At 40.1% G+C, this 14,558-nt stretch overlaps 1 long non-coding RNA gene across 2 annotated transcripts in view; it reads right to left on the reverse strand.

Moving 5' to 3' along the window:
- LOC309660314 overlaps nucleotides 1-14,558 on the reverse strand; it is a 75,146-nt gene that overhangs the window by 35,164 nt on the left and 25,424 nt on the right. Inside the window, exon 1 of one of the 2 annotated variants that reach the window (XR_014263332.1) lies at nucleotides 505-4,056. This is a non-coding gene — a long non-coding RNA (uncharacterized lncRNA). Of the gene's footprint in view, nucleotides 1-504; nucleotides 4,057-14,558 lie in introns of those variants that run through there. The other variant, XR_014263333.1, reaches the window with a different exon arrangement.

Below are 14,558 nucleotides of genomic sequence, written 5' to 3' on the forward strand. Positions count from 1 at the left end.
ATTGTCAAGAGTGAATGTGTTGCCAGACAGAGAAAACAAACTTCTGGTTACCGAAGGGGAAAGCGGTGGGGGAGGGATAAATTAGGAGGTTGGGATTAACAGATACACACTACTAAATATAAAACAGTTAACCAACAAAGACCTACTTTATAGCCCAGGGAACTATACTCAATGTCTTGTAATAATCTATAAGGGAAAAGATTCTGAAAAAGAACCTATCTATCTATCTAGATATATGTAACTGTGATATATATATACATACATATATGTATAACTGAATCACTTTGCTGTACACCTGAAACTAACACAACATTGTAAACCATCTATACTTCAATAAAAAAAGAATAAAATGAAACTAAAAAAAAAAAAAAGATAGTGTACTTAAGCCAAAAAAAAAAAAAAAATAAGAGTGAATGTGTTGCATTGATATGAGAAAGGATATCTTCTATTCAAACTAACTGACTTGGAACGGGTGCAATGTGACCCTTGTGCTGGGTGACTCACTGCCAGTGACAGAAAGGCGTTTTGTCATCCTCTGAATATGCCTGAAGCAGATGATAACAGAGAAGTGGGAGGTGGGATGTCTTCTATTGGCTCTTAGGCTGACAGGGTACCTAGAAGGCAGTGAGGAAACACTGAGTGAAGCTGGATTAAACAGAGGAGGCATTTTTATCTCACGTGGTAGGAAGGTCTAGTAGGATAAGTGAATTCAACAGCTTGACCCTGTTGTCAAGGACCAGGGACTTTCTATCTCTTCATCCCGCCCTCCTCAGCGTTGGTTTTTCCTCAGGCTTGAGCAGAATGGCTGGAGGAGTTCCAGGCATCATGTTCAGACAGAGAAATTTCAGGCATAAGGGACTGCCTTTCTTCTAGCAGAGAAGAAACTTTCTCCAGAACCCCCCTCCCTCAGTAGAATTCTTTTCATATCTCACTGGTCAGAATTGAGCTGTATGCCAGTTTCTGAACCAACCACTGCCAAAGGGAGTGATATCACCATCAGACCATAAAGTTTATTTCTAGAACTGGGGTCAGCTTTCCCCCGAGGCACACAGCTGCTTGTGGAAGGACTCGGTATCTGAACAAAGCCAGAGCCTTGTAGGAAAAAAAGCAGGGGGTGGGCGGAAAGAAGGCTAGAGACCAAGAACAGTCACCTCTGTTTCCTGACAGTTCACTCCTTTCCTAATATATGTAAAAATGTGCCCATAGCGCACTCTGAATATAAGTTCTGTACAATTATGTAAAAGCTGAGGTGCAATCATCTAGGTAATATAACTTTACGCTTTGAAGGTATTTAATTAAGCAGTTTCCACTTCAATTTTGCAGGCTTCTTTTCATATTTTAGAGTCAATAAATCTTTCATCAGGTCTCAAACATTTTAGAGGCCCTTGCAGAGCTGGTAGACTGTGGACCGCATGACTGTGGGGCCACTTAATAGCTGGAAGTTGGGTAAAGAAGCCAGGACTTGTGTTATCCATCGGTGACATACATGCTCGTCTATCCATTTCAAGTACAGGGAGCAGGGCTGTTTTCTTGTCCAGGGAACCAAATCTTTTATTGCACAATTCACGATAAAGTTCAAAATACAAAATTCTGAAGGTAACACTTCAAGTCTTATTAAAACCACACTGACAGCTTTTAAAAGTGGGAAGATGAGAACGAGAGCCATGGACACCACAGAAGGAGGTAAAGAGAGCCTGGGACACTAAGCCGGTTGTCCTTAGTGGTAGGTCTTACACCTAATCCACTGCACTCACTAAATCCATGCATATTTGCTGAGCACTGCTGTGTAGCAACATACCTGAAGGACATGGCGAGGGATTTTAAAAACGTGTAATAAAAGGTTACTTTTTCTAGGAGGCTGCCATCTTGGAAAGAAGGATGGAGGTGGGGTTGAATTTATATTCATGGATTTAAAATATGATTTGGACTATTTAATGTCCAAATTAAATTAAAACTTTCTGATACAGGCCTGTACCAAACTGTTTTTGTTTCCTCTTCTTAGAACCTTCTACTTTGCACAATAGTTAACTTTTTTTTCAGTTGTAATATTTTTTTGAAGCACAGTTGATTTACAATGTTAATTCTGCTATCCAGCAAAGTGATTCAGTTTCATATATATATATACTTTTAAAAAATATTTTTTCCATTATTGTTTATCATAGGATATTGAATACAGTTCCCTGTGCTATACAGTAGGACCTTGTTGTGTATCCATTCTATATATAATAGTTTGCATCTGCTAAACCCAAACTCCCACTCCAGCCCTCCCCCTCCCCCCCTCCCCCTTGGCAACCACCAGTCTGTTCTCTATGTCTGTGATTCTGTTTCTGCTTTGTAGGTAGGTTCATTTGTGTCATATTTTAGATTCCATATATCAATGATATCATATGGTATTTGTCTTTCTCTTTCTGACTTACTTCACTTAATGTGATAATCTCTAGTTGCATCCATGTTGCTGCAAATGGCATTATTTCATTCTTTTTTATGGCTGAGTAGTTTTACACGATATATATGTACCATATCTTCTTTATCCATTCATCTGTCCATGGACATTTAGGTTGTTTCCATGTCTTGCCTATTGCACAATAGTTAACTTTTAGATACACCTATAACTTCCTTACTGATATGTAAGCTCTTGGAGGGCAAGGATTATACCTGTCATATCTTTTAGTGCTTAGCATAGTACCCTGTACAGAGAATGTCATTAAGCCTATGTTAAGTGCATATAAACTTATATGGTACCTGGCTCCAAAACCAACCAACCAACCAAACACACAAACAAACCCAAACGAACTTAACACTTTTTATTGCTCCCTAACAGCAGACTTCTTAGGCAACTGAACTGACATTAAATAACACTGGCTTTTTTTTTTTTTTTTACATAACTTTCTAGCTGTTATAGTTTGAACGTGTGGGTTTTTCTCTCCCAGAGTAGAGCTTTCGAGATCCGTAAGGTGAAATCTGCTGTTGCCTGTAAAGGAGGACGTGTTGCAGAGTGAATTTAAGAAGTGGATCTCTCCACCCCAAGCTATGCCCCAAGCTGTGCGTGTGTCGGGTGCTTCCTACATGTTCTTTTCTCTGGGCTTTGTATGTAAAAATTGTTACAGCAGTTTGCTCCCGCTGAGCTAGAATCAACTTAAGCAGATTTTTCCATATTTATTTAAAAGTGGGCTGTAATGTATTTTGGAGTCAGTATTGATTTCACTTGTCTTTGTGATGACATCCCTGACTGGTGCTGTTGTTGTGTTGCAATTGCACAGTAAAGTAATAGGTTCTGAGACGCTGTCAGTGCCTACTCTTTTCAGGTTGCAATTGCTTGATAGTAATTCGATTGTATCTCCGCCTGATGTTTTAATACTCCTGTCTTCCAGATTGCTCTTAACCGGAGAGGTGCTTACCCCACTGGGTTGCTACACCTTAATAAAAATAAACAAAGCAGGAAAGTGTGTGGTTGCACACATTTCTTTGTGTGACACTTGCCTGGGCTGACATGGTGGCTCGGGCTGACTTTTGCAGACCCTCTATGTTCCAGTTATCTCTTGCTGCGTAACAAACCACCCCGCATTTTAGTAGCATAACACAAACAGCCATTTTATTATGTGTGTGGATTTTTAAGGGATTTACATAGGGCAGAGCAAAAATTGCTTGTCTCTGCTCCGCGAAGCCTGGGGCTTCTGCTAGGAAGACTCAAATGACTGGGGGTGACATTAATAGCTGGGTGCTGAAATTATCCGGAGGCTTCTTCCGTCACATGTCTAGCTCATGGGCTAAGATGACCTGAAAACCAGGCTCTGCTGGGTCTGTCTCCTGGAGTGTGTGCCATGTGGCCTCTTCATGTGGCTTGGGCTTCCTCATAGCCTGGTGGTCTAGAGTACTTGCACTCCTTACTCTCCGGGGCTCCATGAATAAATGCTCCAGGGAACAAGATGGACGCTGCATGACTTTCTCTGACTTTTAACCTCAGAAGTCACACGTGTTACTTCTGCAGCATTGTCGTGGTTACGAGTGAGCCACTAAAGCTAGCCCAGATTCAAAGGGAGGGAAGTTAGACTCTTATCTCTTTTTTTTTTTTTTTAAACGTATTTTTATTTAATTAATTTATTTATTTATGGCTGTGTTGGGTCTTCGTTTCTGTGCGAGGGCTTTCTCTAGTTGCGGTGAGTGGGGGCCACTCTTCATCGCGGTGCGCGGGCCCCCCACCATCGCGGCCCCTCCTGTTGCGGAGCACAGGCTCCAGATGCGCAGGCTCAGCAATTGTGGCTCACGGGCCTAGTCGCTCCGCGGCATGTGGGATCTTCCCAGACCAGGGCTCGAACCCGTGTCCCCTGCATTGGCAGGCAGACTCTCAACCACTGCGCCACCAGGGAAGCCCGACTCTTATCTCTTGATGGGAGGAGTACCAAAGAACTTGTTGCCATCTTTAAAATCTTTACCATGAATGCTTTACCTAATTGTCAAATCTGGTTTCCATCATTTTGAATTAAAAAAAAAATAAGGATTTATTGGTTAAGGGACTTCCCTGGCGGTCCAGTGGCGAGGACTCGGCACTCTCACTGCCAAGGACCTGGGTTCGATCCCTGGTCAGGGAACTAAAATCCCACAAGCCTCGTGGTGTGGCAAGAAAAAAAAAAAAAAAAAAGCAAGTTCATTAGCACCTATTAAAACATGGTGAGACATGATAAGCAGCAAAGTAAAAGAGAAAGAAAAACTTCTCTTACAAAGAGGTTTGCAATTTAATCAGAAAGGTTGTAGGCAAATTTACAAAAACCTGAATAACATATTTACACAGTAAAGTATCAAGGAGTGCAAATCAAGATGCCCTAGAACTCTGCAATAATAGTTGTGGGATTTTTATAGTATGCAAATATTTTAGATCTCATCTAAGTGAATATATCTAAGATAACTACTCATAGTAGCAAATATCACCTAAGCAACCCTTACGAAACACAGAGACTCAAAAACGTCTATGAAAGGAGGGAGTCAGAAGAATATAGAAGGTTAGAAGGGAAGGAACTTTAGAGATTATTTATTCTAATTTCTTCAATATGTGGCTGAAGAACTGAAGGCCCCAAATTTATAATCACAGGCAGTTCAGGAAGGGGGAAAGAATACTGGCTTATTCAGCTAGGTCCTGTTAAGCCTGGAAAACATAAGTTCTATGGGTTTCAGTTAGATCTTAAATATGTCAGTCTGATTTTATCAATCAGCTTAAGCTGTTATGCCCTAGTAACCAGTCACCCCCAAATTTCAGTGACCAAGGTTTATTTCTTGCTCTTGCTACAGGTCCAAGCTAGGCCAGGTGTGGCTTCCCTTGGTGATGACTGTCATTCTGGGGCCAGACTCACAGAGCAGCCTCTATTTGAGACATTGCTGGCGGACAGATGGGTAAAGAGATCATGAGGAAGTAAATACTGGCTCTTAAAACATCTGCTTGGAAGTCATAGGCTTAGTCTAACCTCGAAGGAGCAGAAAGTACGATTTCTCTCCAGGGCAGGGCTTGCCTTGCAGGGAGGGACAGTAAGTATTTTGAAGAAGAATGCAGTTCATCACAGTGATTCGGGTAACAGCACTTAGTGAACAGTAGAACTCCAGTGAAAGCAAGTGGCTCTTGATCTACCCAAAGCCAATCAGTCAATCAATGATGGAAATAAAGCTACAACTCAGATTGCTCAAAACCCAGCTCAGTGCTCTCTTCTCTGGAATGATTCACTGACAGCTTTCCTCCCATTTTTTCTGCTCAACATTCATTTTAGAATTGTCAATCAACATAGTCCCTGCGTCACATACAGGGACTATTTTCCTAAGGGTGAAGCTGATTCCTCTTCTCCTTTTTCTCCTTCTTCTTCTTCTTCTTCTTGTGCTTTTCAGCAATAGTTGTTCTAAACAGTCACTGCAGCTTTTCTTTTGATTGATAATTTTATATGACATGCCAGAAAGCCATACCAAATGTGTCCTTAAAAAATTTTTTTTTTAATTTTTATTTTATATTGGAGTATAGTTGATTTCCAATGTTGTATTAGTTTCAGGGGTACAGCAAAGTGGTTCAGTTATACATATACATGTATCTATTCATTTACAAATTCTTCTCCCATTTAGGTTATTACAGAATATTGAGCAGAGTTCCCTGTGCTCTACAGTAGGTCCTTGTTGGTTATCTATTTTATATATGGTAGTGTGTACATGTCAATCTCAAACTCCCAATACATCACCCATTTCAACCTTATGTGTTTTATTTGTGAAGATGAGACTTCCACTGCAAACTTCTTTTTTTTTTCTGACAGAACTTGTCCCTTCAAGACATGTAAATTCCATTACTAACTATATAAGTCTCCCATAATTTCCTTATTCATCTCTAAATTATGCTTAGAGGACGCACGGTAGATGATATACGCTTTTCAATGTTTTATGGAAGAGTTACACGCAGAGTTCTAGTAGGCTGTTATGCTCAAGTTCCTCTTTGTCAATACAGGCATCCAAGCTCAAGGAGGAGAGGTGTGGCCAAGATGACAGAGCATGAAGAACTTGTCTCTCACAGGCACCAAAATTACAACTATTTACAGAGAAACTACTGATGAGAAAAACTGGAAAACTTGCAGTCTTGTATTTGGAATATAAAATACATAACAAATGAACAAACATAACAAAACTGAAACAGACTTGTAGTTACAGAAAACAAACAGGTCGTTGTAGGAGGGCAGGGGGGTTGAGGGATGAGAGGTGAGAGAGATTAAGAGTAACACACTTCCAGTTACAGAATAAATGAGTCAAAGGGGTGAAACGTACAGCACGGGGAATGTAGTCAGTAATATTGTAATAACTTTGTGTGGTGACAGAAGCCAACTAGGCTTATTGCGGTGATCACTTGGAATGTTTAGAAACATCAAATCACTATGTGGTGCACCTGGAACTAACATAGTATGGTAGGTCAATACTTCAAGTAAAAAAAAAAAAAAAAAAGTAATTCAGAAAACAGAGCACTTGCAGTTTATTTAAAATCATCACCTGTCTTTAGACTAAGGATAATAGTCAACTCTGCTAGTTTTTAATGCTAAATATACGTTTGTATTCGTGCTGGCCTAAAGAATCATGATTCTACCCTCTCAAAACAAAACACAAAAAACTACAAAAAATAAAACTTAAAGAAAGTCACTTAGTGTCGGGGCTGATCTGCAGAATCAATCAGATTGTTTGGCAGACAAAAAGAGCCTTGATGTTTTGATCCTCAGAGCTATTTTTTTTTTCTTGGAACCTTTGATGTAGTGTCACCAGCTGCTTCTGGATTTAATGTACTTTCACCAGTGAGCTTTGGAAGCCAGCCTCTCCTCCCCACTTGCTTTAGTTTATGCAGATCGGAGGGGCAGAATTAACATGCTCTTTCAGAGGGAAGGTATGTTTAGTTCTGTCTTTCAGCTATAGATGGTTGGACAAGTTGGAATATAGTTGTTATGCCACTAACCCGGTGGTGACCTTCAAGTAGGAATTTTTGTATATTTTACTAAACAAACATAAATCCCGTGAACCTTAGCATGGCCAAAAGCCAACCTGAGAAAATCTTTGAAATCGACATTAAAAAACCATTGCAACATTCACTTCATCTCGGTCAATGAATTATAAAAGTGAGGAGTTTTAACTTCAGTAACCCAACTCTCCCCCCACCCCCTGACACATTCAACAGTCAAGTTCGTGCTAAGATGCCATAATTTTCACAAGGTAAGAAGCAAGGGACAGGGCTTCCCTGGTGGCGCAGTGGTTAAGAATCTGCCTGCCAATGCAGGGGACACGGTTCGAGCCCTGGTCCGGGAAGATCCCACATGCCGCGGAGCAACTAAGCTTGTGCGCCACAACTACTGAACCTGTGCTCTAGAGACCACGAGCCACAACTACCGAGCCCGCGTGCCACAGCTACTGAAGCCTGGGCGCCTAGAGCCTGTGCTCCGCAACAAGAGAAGCCACCGCAATGAGAAGCCCACGCACCACAAGGAAGAGTAGCCCCCGCTCACTGCAACTAGAGAAAGCCTGTGTGCAGCAACAAAGAACCAACGCAGCCAAAAATGAATGAATGAATAAATAAATAAGCAAGGGACAAAGTAACAAGCTATTACTTGGTTAAAAAATAATAACACGGTCCATCTTGACCCATTCCATCATTAACTCATATCTCAGTTCAAATTTCAAAATGCTTTCTCAGATGGTCATGCATTTGACATGAGGGAATAAAATCCGAAGTGAGAGCCTAAGCTTTTAGAGCAAGCAAAATCCATTGCAGCAGCAAGTTGACATCCAATAACATTCACAGGAGTTGTGAGCTGGCTAATTAACAATGCACTGCAGTAATCCACACCCAAGTGTGTATTCACCCAGAGGAGTCGTCTGCAGGGGCCTCAGAAACCATTACTGCAACCATTTCGCACTATCCTTGTAGGAAAAAGAAGACCAACATGTGCCACAGTTCTGGGAAAACATCCGGAGTACGTATTTATTTTAAAATTCTGAGAGAAAAATATAAAGGAACTGTTTGAATATTATAGCAAACGTTAATCTGATTACAAACTAGTGGGCACCTTTAGAATATCACTGGCATGTGTGAGAATTAATTTTAGATTTTATCTGAGAGCTCTAGAGTTATTTAGCTTCTGTTTTATATTATCTAGGAGGAAAGGAACGGAAATGGTAGCAATTTCAGTTCTTCCTTTTGTGCCTGTGAACCTGTGCTCTCCGGGCATGGAGACCACTGCCCTTCTGTTTCTTATATTCTTCACTCAGTTTACACTCAGCTTTAATGTATAAGCCTGAGCTTATACTCAGATGATGAGGAATTAGGAGACAACCTCAAATTCTGCACTTCTGGATTGATTTTACATGGCACCCATCAATAGAGGGCTTTACCTCTACCTGTATATAAAATTATAATATATATACATAATATATATATTTATGCAAGACATTTATTAAAAACTGGGCATTTTGAGTACCCAAAGTAAAACCTCAGGAGCTTCCCCAAATTCTGAAACCATGGGATGGATTAGGAGCTATTTTTCGAATGTGCTACTTCTCCAGATGTACCATAGCATATAGGAGTGGGGTTTCCTAGCAGTGAAATGGGACAAAATCCTGAGAAGCAGAATTTAAAGGAAAGGGAAAAGAAAAGAGGTGAGAGAGTGTGAACAGTTAGCTTTGGCTGTGTAAAAAACAAACACACACACAATTTTCAGTGACTCAGTGTTTGGCTGCTCTGCTGAGCTCAGATGGGCTGGTCTGGGCTTGGCCCCATTCAGGTCTGACCCAGGTGACTCTCAATCTTCTGGAGCCAGTGGGCTGCCCAGAACTTGTTCTTTTCATGGTGATGGCAGAAACTCAAGCACAAACCCAACTGCACCAGCCTGCTAACATCCCATTGGCCGGAGCAAGTCTCACTCACTCATGGCCCTGTGCAAAGCCAAGGAGGTGGGTATATAGTTCTCCCATAAGTGGGGAGAAAGGAGTGAATATTTGCTGAAAAATAATCTAATCTTCCACAAATGATCTGCATGAAATCTTGAATGTACTGCTCTTTTATCATGTGGTAAGAGGCTGGCTTGACACCTTAATTGTTTGGATGAGGCCAGAGAGATAGGGAAAGACTTGTAGGTCATGTTAATAATAATAATAGTAATACAACAATAATAGCAGTGATGCATAACATTTATAAAGGCAGGATGCTGTAGGCCAAGCTAACAATAAGTAATAACAGTAGAAGCAGCATATGTACTTACTATGCCTTAGACATTGTTGTAAGCACTTTACAAAAATTAGCATATTTAATCCTCACAGCAACCCTAGGAAGTAGATGCTATTGTTATCTCAATTTTTAGATGAGGAAAATGGGACACATAGAAATGAGGTGGCTTGCCCAGGGTTAGTGATCTCCAGGAGGTGGTAAGTAGAGATTTAAATCCAGGGGGTTTGTCTCCAAAGTCTGGGTTCATAACCTTCCCCCTCCTTCTGTGATTTTATGAGCTGTGGGCTGACACAATCTAATTTACATTTTGAAAGGTTGTTCTCGATTTGTTTTTGGCAGTAAGAATGGAGGAGAGCGTGGAAGAGAAGCTATCTGTTAGAGTGGTGTTTCTCAAAGTGCGGTCCTTGGTTGCTTCTCTGACTGTTCCCCATACATGACAAAGTCAATATAGAAACGGACGGGAAACGTTTAGAAACTCTTAGAGCAAATTCGACATTGTTTCAAGACCCAAGGGCATAATCATTTTCCTAGTTTTTATTGAATGTTACAAAAGTATGGGTTCATAATGGATTGCACATTCAACACAAAACAGAACAAAACAGAAAGAAAAACGAAAAAAACTGCTCCTTCATCGCTGCTTGAGAAACCATGGGAAGAGGATGAATGCCTTAATCCAGGCATGGTGTTCAGTGATCATGCCTTCAACCAGGATGGTGCTTGCGGAGATATAGAGAAGTAGATGAACTGGGTAGAAATTTGAAGGGTGGATCAGTTCTAATTATCAATATCTCGCAGAGATTAAGAGGGAGGTCAGATTTAGTCAGGTCCGTGTGCTGTGTGCAGCAGCGGTTTTAAGGGAAAATCATAAAGGAATACAATTCTGTTTGAAACCCAGGAAATAGGAACTTAGAGGGAATTTTTGGTGATTTTCAGGGCAGGTGCGGTGTTTGTTTACTGTTTTAAGGTGATCAACTCGGTTTGCCTGAGACTCTCCCAGTTTGAGCGCTGGGACCACATCCTAAAAGTCCCCTCAAGTCCCAGGCAAACCAGGATGGTTAGTCAACCTCAATTTTATATCATACTTTTTATTTTATATTATACTGGTTATACTCATGCTTATGCATGTTTTTTCCCCACTTTGCCGTGAGCCCATCTGGTGAGGCTCTCCATTCTTGGAATAATGGCATGAGGAACGATGACATAGATGCTCAGACAAAGTAGAAGATTTGAGTAAGTTCTTATTGGAAGAGATTTCAAAAGTGAAGAACAAATAAGAAACAGGAATAAAAGGAAATGCTAATTATTCAGATAACTCCTAGAATTTTTTTCTGCCACCTGGAATTTTTCACAAATTCTTGAGTTTGCTGAGTTTACTTTTCCATAGGGTAGAGGAAGCAACAAAGGAAACGACTATATCCGGGTCACTAGGGAGAATTTGTTGGGGGTATGGGAGTGCCAGACACTGAAAGAGGATGTCACAGTGTCATCTTAGAGTGAGTGCAAGTAAAGGGACAGAACGTGATGACCGGGACCCATGATCTCCCCTCAGCTTTTTAGAGAATCAATTGTGATGATTCCACAACCAGAAGAGGCAAAAGGAAATCCAGGTCAAGGAAGACAGTAGATTTTTTAAAAAATGAAATACGTACTTGGTAAACCAATCATGCTCTAGAAGGGAAATGGGGCAGGCACCTGCTGATGCAGATGTGAGTTTCACTTAGGAAACTCATTCTTGAGTCCTTCTTAACGGTGGCAGGAAGAGTATTTGAAGCTTCCACCCCACCAGTGAGTGGTGTCTTGTGGAATGTGCAGTTGATGACTAATTAGCTAATGCGCTTCAGTCCCGGGTGCCATCTTAATTGTCCATTCTGCCATACGGATCCAGTCTTCGTGAGACGCCACTCTCTTGGCTTTTGAATGTGACATTTCTACTTTCTCTTGGACCATAACCTCATTCTCGTCTTAGGGGACTGCCTTCTTTTGGGCCACCAGATACGTTTCCTAAATCCCATAAGCATATTGAGGGTCTGCTTGAAAGGATCACACTGAAGCATGATCTCATCACCTTTTCTCAAGGGCCAAGAGTGAATCTGGGACTAAGACCACACCTCTAGGTAGCCTTATAACCCCATCATTTGGGAGTTTCACTCCTTGAGACTTTGCAGCCCCTTGGTCATCTACTCCCATCATTGGGGGTGAAGACCGTGCTCCATCTGGCTTTGAGTATTCACCCACTAAACAAAACCTCTGGGCTTAGAAACTCTTGAATACTGACACCAGCTCCAATCAATACCCTTTGGATATTCAATATTGGATTACTAGTTCCACTTCTTCAAGGGCCAGCCCTACTGCTGGACCAGGTCTCCTGCTACAGAACTGGTTTCCTCTCTTTCCCACTGTATGAGTTCGAAGGATACCTCATGGCCTACCTCACTCCAGTAATGACAGCTGGACCTACAAAATGCAAAGGGCAATGATCAGCTATGTAGCTACGAAACAAAGGAGGAAGAGGACAGCTTCTAGGGCATATTGTACAATATTAACAGAAAACAGAGAAAGCAGGACTTTTTAATTCCATGTATACTTCTGGCTTCCCTATTAAGAAGAATGATTGTTAAATGTAGTTAAGAGAGAACTGATGCCTAGGACAGATGATGAGTAATAAGAGGGTACCTAGGTATTTAAAAAGAAATTGTCATCGGTTCAAGTAAATTATGCCAGGATACCAACAGAATTTTCATATGGGACTATTTAATAGTTTTTTTCTTTTAATTAACATAAATATTTATTATACGAGTAATACATTAATATAACATCATATACTAATGTATTGTATATTGTATGACATCAAACTTCACCTGTCAGCTGTCTTTTACAGACCAAAAAATAACTTAGAACTCATTTCTTTTTCATATATATATAAAATATGTATGATACATATGATTATGTGTATATGAAATACATATGTATATAACCATTCTTTTAAATTGCTGCATGCTATTATAATATTATGAGTATATCACAGTGTATTCATCCCCTTAACTATTTAGATGGTTTCTGATGTTCTGATGTAAGCAAATGCCAAGTGAATGATTCCTTCGGTACATGTGTGATGATCTCCCTGAAGTAGGTTAGGTACCAGAAGTGTAACTCTTGAGTACGTGGGACTATTTAATCTTTTTTTCCTTTTTTCCTTTTTTTTAGAGCAAATGGAAAAAATTTTTTTCCTTTCTTTTCTTTTTAAATTTTATTTTATATTGGAGAATAGTTGATTAACAATGTTGTGTTAGTTTCAGGTGTACAGTAAAGTGATTCAGTTATACATATACATATATCCATTCTTTTTCAAATTCTTTTCCTATTTAGGTTATTACAGAGTATTGAGCAGCATTCCTTGTGTTATACAGTAGGTCCTTGTGAGTTATCTATTTTAAAAATAATGCTGTGTACATGTCAATCTCATACTCCCAATCTATCATTAATCTTGATGGATAATCTTTGAAGACTCTGAGAGAGATAGGACATAGTCAATCATTCCATTCTCCAAAAAGGGAAAATACAGATTTAAAAAGCTAAAGATGTAAACTTAAAGCCTTTCTAACAACAACAACAAAAATTTGTTCACTTGGCTAACAGTCTTCTATATTATCTTGACTTTTTCATGGCTTACCAATTGCCCTTTTTTAATCATCTTCTGTGGATTTTCCTCCTTTTCCCAAACTTTTTAATGCTGCAGTGGCCAGGACTCCATCTTTTGATCTATTTTCATCCTTTTTGAGCTCATTGCATCCCATGAGGCTTTAAAAACTATCTATATGCGCACAACTTTCAATATATCTCTAGCCTGGATCTCTTCCCCAAACTCCAGACTTGTATTTCCAATCTGTCCAAAACGGAACTTCTGATCTTCCAGCCCTCCCCACCTTCTTCCTCCACCTCCTACTTTTCTTGTCACAGTTGATGTCTCAGGCCAAGAACCTTGGCATGACTCCTCTTTTTCATAACCACATGCAGTCCATCAGCAAAGACTGTTGCCCTTCAAAATAAATGCAGAATCTGACTACTTCTCACTACTACCATTTCTTACTGCTTCTACCCTGGTCCAAGTCACAATCTCTTACTTAGATTGCCACAATAACGACCTAACAGATCTTACTTCTCCCCTTTAGACACAGCAGCCAAAGGTATTCTCTTAAAAAATAAATCAGATTATATCACACTTCTGTTCAAATAGAAATGCAACAGCTTTTCCTTTCATCCAAAGTATGAATCAAAGTCCGTATGTTGACTCACATTATAGATCTGATCTCATCTCCTAGTCTTTTCCTCAAATCATTCACTCTGCTGCAGCCACCTCGATTTTCTTCTTCCTTGAACATGCCATTTGCCTGTTGTTTTAGTGTTTTTGCACTGGTGGTTTCCTCTGCACAAATGCCCCTTTCCTAGAAATTTGCATGTCTCATTCCCTACCTCTTCCAAGTCTCTGCTCAGATGTCACCTTAATTAGGACCTAGTCAATCTATTTAAAATTTTACTCCTCACTTCAAGGCCCTTTATCCCATTCTACTTTTTCTCTTTTTCATAGGATTTATCATCTTCTATTATAATGCAAAACATATGGGTATATTATATTTAATATATATATTTTCTCCTTCTGCTATAAAAGTTCCACTAGAAGAGGAATCTTTGTCTATTTTGATCATTGATATATTGCAAGGGCCTAGAACAGTGCCTGGAGCATAGTAGATGCTCAGTATCTGTTAAAGAAATGAATGACTCCTAGTTTCTAGATGTGTTCCTACCTTGTTAGCTGTCCCTCCTTATTCTAATCAGCTGGGGT

This window comes from Balaenoptera physalus (genome assembly GCF_965194825.1).
Source record: "Balaenoptera physalus genome assembly, chromosome: 4".
Classification (NCBI taxonomy): Eukaryota; Metazoa; Chordata; class Mammalia; order Artiodactyla; family Balaenopteridae; genus Balaenoptera; species Balaenoptera physalus.